The following is a 4921-nucleotide window of genomic DNA, read 5'->3' on the forward strand; positions in this document are numbered from 1 at the left end:
CAGAGGAAATCACTAAATGCCTTGAAGCAAAAGTCAGAGATATGCAAGTTGTTGATGTTCCAATTGAAGTTAATAATGAAGTTAATCACAATTTCGATACCACAGCTAACTAAATGTGGGGGGATTCAAATGTTTTAAAGGATAATATAATGTTGTCTAGGGTTAGATTTTCTGTTTTCGTATAGTTCTCGAAAATGGAATCCGAATGGTCTTTCCCTAGCAGACCCTAAAGAATTAGTCTTCTCCCTCCATTCTGAATTTTTGTGTTTTTAGGTTTTACGAGATGAAGAATTCCTTTGATCTGACCCATGGTCTACTGCTACACACTATGATTATTAAATGTAATAATAACACTTTCCCGAGTGAACTGGTATCATTCATAAGAGGAAAAATGGACGAAGTAAGGAAAGAACTCAGGAAAGATCATCATAAGACACATTTTGGTAAAGGAAAATCAAAATCCGCAACAAAAAGAAGAGCATGACACCTTGAAAGATGTCATAAATGCGGAAAATGGTCACACGAAGGGAAATGTTTGAATAATCAGACACATTCCAATACTGAGTTCGTTACTCTATGCAGAGAAGGACCATTCATATGTTTAGAAGAAAAATTATTGAATAATCGAGGTTACGCTTATGTAGCAATGGAAAACCAAATTGAACGACTCTCCTATGAGTCAACTAAAGCAGGTCTCTGAGAATTCTTTCTCACAGGTAAGTATGTACAGTTTTTATTTTTTTATTTATTTATTGCTTTTAACCTTTTGATAATAAACGCTGAATTGTTCGCTATAAAGTATTAAATTGATATTCAATAAAATTAGGTATGCGAAACCGAAATTATTGATATCATACAAAAATTTATTACATCACTGCGAAATTTACCGTTTATTCATAAGATATAAATATCTTTAATCAATCAATTCAAAATATTTTAAAAATTCGTCAGGAGTAAAACTAGGTAAAATAGCCAAAATTACTTTACCCAAAAGAGGGACGTATATTTTTGTAAATATTTAATTGATTAAAGTGGGATAAAAGACCAAAAAGAGTTTTATTTTTATTTTTACCTTGTTTTTAAAATTAATATATAACTATATTATTTTAATTGTAAGTTTGAAAAATTAATGTATATAAATATTATTAATATTTATATGAAATTTTAATATGCATTTTAAATTTAAAGTTTGGTGTGAATTTAAAAACAAAAATGTACTTTATTTCATTAAGTTAAAAATATGATTTCTAAAATTCGTCGTGAGCTGAAGACTAGGTCGTTGAACCGAAATTGCTTTACCCGAGGGCGGGACGAGAAATTTTATTATCATTATTTTTAATCTTATTGATTTAAAGTATGCCAAAAAATATTTAAAAAACCCCAAAAATCTTTGCTTTTAAAACAATCGCTTTAATATGACAAATTTTAAAATTTTGTCGAGGGTCGAACTAGGTAAACATACCGAAACGCCCTCAATCTAAAAAGAAACAAAATTTTAAATTAATTAATTAATTGTTTTATAAGTGAAAGGTTTTATTTAAAAAAAAAAAAGAAAATACACCCCATGCGATCGCATGGGGTTAAGCCTTGTAGACCATGCGATCGCATGGAAGCCCAGAACTGGTCAGGAACAAAAGGCCACGGGCTGGTTCTCTGTCTCACACTTACACACACACATCCACGAGCAAACACCTATAAACACTCCTCAAATCTTCAATTTTTAACCAAAATTCACGAAATTTGTTGCTATAAGTCGCTATAAACATGCCTTTCTTCAGATGGGGAAGCAAAAAGGTAGAAATTTCACCCCTAAACTCTTTAATTTCTCAGTTTTAGTGATAATTACAACTATTTTACCTAATTTAATTTTGATGATTTCTAGCTTAATTAGAGTTAAATTGTTAGTATATTATGCTTGTATAACCTAGATTGATGCTATTTGACATGATTTGAAGCCTTAAACTTCAAATTTTTTAGAAATATAGAGTTTGTGTTCTTGAGCAATTTGGGGCTTTTTGATATAAACAGGTTATGGCCGATTTTTGTTATGAATTATTGCTAAATTAAGTAGTGTAACATGTTTAGGTTGCTAAATGATCCAAATTTTGATCCTAAACATGATTTTTGAGCATCAAAGTGGACTTTTTAAGTCTAAAATTCATGAACTTGATTAAATTGATGTAATTGCCATTTGAAACTTGTTTAATTGCTAGTAATGGTTATTTTAACATGTTATTTGAGTTGAATGCTTATGAACTTTGTATACCTTTTTATATATGCTTATTTGAAAAATTGTAGAATTGATAAAAATATGAAAATGAGTATAAGTATAATATGGATTAAGCATGTTATTGTAATTGTTTTACTTTGTTATTTTGCTAACACTAATGCATATTTGGATGCACAAATTTTGTGTTTAATGTGTTTTGCAGAGAAATACAGATACGGATGGTGCATCATCATGTAGACAACATGAACAAGAACCTGAACAAGAACCTGATCAAGAACCACAACCGGAACCACAACCTGAACAACAACAACATTATGATCAACACATGCCATATTATGAGCCGGAACCACTGTTTTACGCTCATTATCGTCAATTTCAGCCTCACCCGAGGATTATGCACCCACTTATCGATGACCAACAGTTACATCCAAACCTAAGATTCGATCGTTGTTGGACTGAATACCCGAAATTTCAAAAGAACATGCATATTCTTTACCACAAAAATATTGAAATGCCTAGGGTAATCGATTGGGAGCCTTTGGAAGCAGTTCACCTAGCCAAACCGATTAGGGATTTACTAGTCCAAAGGTATGGTAGCCCTACATTTAACGATTAGATCCGCTTATTTACTACATGTAGAACTATATATAGAGAATGGTGTGTTGAATTGCTTAGCATTATAGAGTTAAATAATGAAGTTACTATGATAGGAGATAAAAGTTTTATTAGATTTCTTTTAGGAGGTACAATGTACAGAATGTCCATGTTGGACATGGCTAGAGCTCTATTAATCTACACCCCCGCTGAGATTATTACACCTGATTGTAATAGTTTAATTACTGGAGGTTAAAGAGTAGATAGGAATTTTGATGCTAACGCCATATGGAGGCGTATGTCACAATTTAGGGAATTTACGCGGGGTGGAAGACACTCCTACTTAGATATTGATAGAGCAGAGCTTCAGATAATACATAGATTCTTAGCGAACTCGATTACACAAAGGGGTAGAAATAAGGAAAAAATGGCCTTAAACAATTTATTTTACCTTAAGTGTGTTCGAGACCCGAGGAGCTTTGTTAACATTCCTTATTGCGTTGGCCATTATCTTTCTAAAGTTGTTGAGGGTATGCAAGAAGGAAGTATTATAAGGGGTGGTATTTTTGTTACTCTTATTGGAGAGTACTTAGGTGTAGATAAAGAGCATGGGGGTCCGATGGTAGAGATTGAGGAACAAGCTAAGAGCATAGGCTTGTAGGTTTATCAAGGTGCAAAGGTACTAAAAAGGAGGCATAATATGCCAATACCATATCAGGGCACCCATCCACAGGTTGAAAGGGGTTCGGATGAGGAGATGGAGGAAGCATATGACATTTGGGATGTCATTAGATATAGTTATACAGATGTCTTCCAGCAAGTAGATGAGGTGGAAATGAATAACCAGGCTAGGCATCATCAGTATGAGCAGTGTGAAATGTCCCGTTCATATTGATTATAAACGTTCCATATTAATTGATTTCGTCGCGAGGTTTTGACCTCTATATGAGACGTTTTTCAAAGACAGCATTCATTTTTAAAACAACCATAACCTTTATTTTATCTATAAAGGTTTAAAAAGCATTACGTAGATTATCAAATAATGATAATCTAAAATATACCGTTTATACACGACCATTATATATTGGTTTACAATAAGAATATATTACATCAAAAATAAGTTTCTTGAATGCAGTTTTTTACATAATATCATACAAGCATGGACTCCAAATCTTGTCCTTATTTTAGTATGCAACAGCGGAAGCTCTTAATAATCACCTGAGAATAAACATGCTTAAAACGTCAACAAAAATGTTGGTGAGTTATAGGTTTAACCTATATATTATCAAATCATAATAATAGACCACAAGATTTCATATTTCAATATACATCCCATACATAGAGATAAAAATCATTCATATGGTGAATACTTGGTAACCAATATTAACAAGATGCATATAAGAATATCCCCTATCATTCCGGGAAATCCTTCGGACATGATAAAAACGAATTCGAAGTACTAAAGCATCCGGTACTTTGGATGGGGTTCGTTAGGCCCAATAGATCTATCTTTAGGATTCGCGTCAATTAGTAGATCGGTTTACTAATTCTTAGGCTACCAAGAAAAAGGGGCATATTCGGCTTCGATCATTCACCCATATAATGTAGTTTCATTTACTTGTGTCTATTTCGTAAAACATTTATAAAACTGCATGTATTCTCATCCCACAATATTAGATTTTAAAAGTGGGACTATAAATCACTTTCACGGATTTTTACTTCGTCGGGAAGTAAGACTTGACCACTGGTCGATTCACGAACCTATAACAAATATGTACATATATATCAAAGTATGCTCAAAATATATTTACAACACTTTTAATACATTTTGATGTTTTAAGTTTATTAAGTCAGCTGTCCTCGTTAGTAACCTACAACTAGTTGTCCATAGTTAGATGTACAGAAATAAATTGATATATATTATCTTAAATCAATCCACGACCCAGTGTATACACGTCTCAGGCTATATCACAACTTAAAGTATATATATTTTTGGAATCAACCTCAACCCTGTATAGCTAACTCCAACATTACTGCATATAGAGTGTCTATGGTTGTTCCAAATAATATATATAGATGGGTCGATATGATATGTCA

This window comes from Rutidosis leptorrhynchoides, chromosome 7 (assembly GCF_046630445.1).
Source record: "Rutidosis leptorrhynchoides isolate AG116_Rl617_1_P2 chromosome 7, CSIRO_AGI_Rlap_v1, whole genome shotgun sequence".
In the NCBI taxonomy this organism is placed as follows: Eukaryota; Viridiplantae; Streptophyta; class Magnoliopsida; order Asterales; family Asteraceae; genus Rutidosis; species Rutidosis leptorrhynchoides.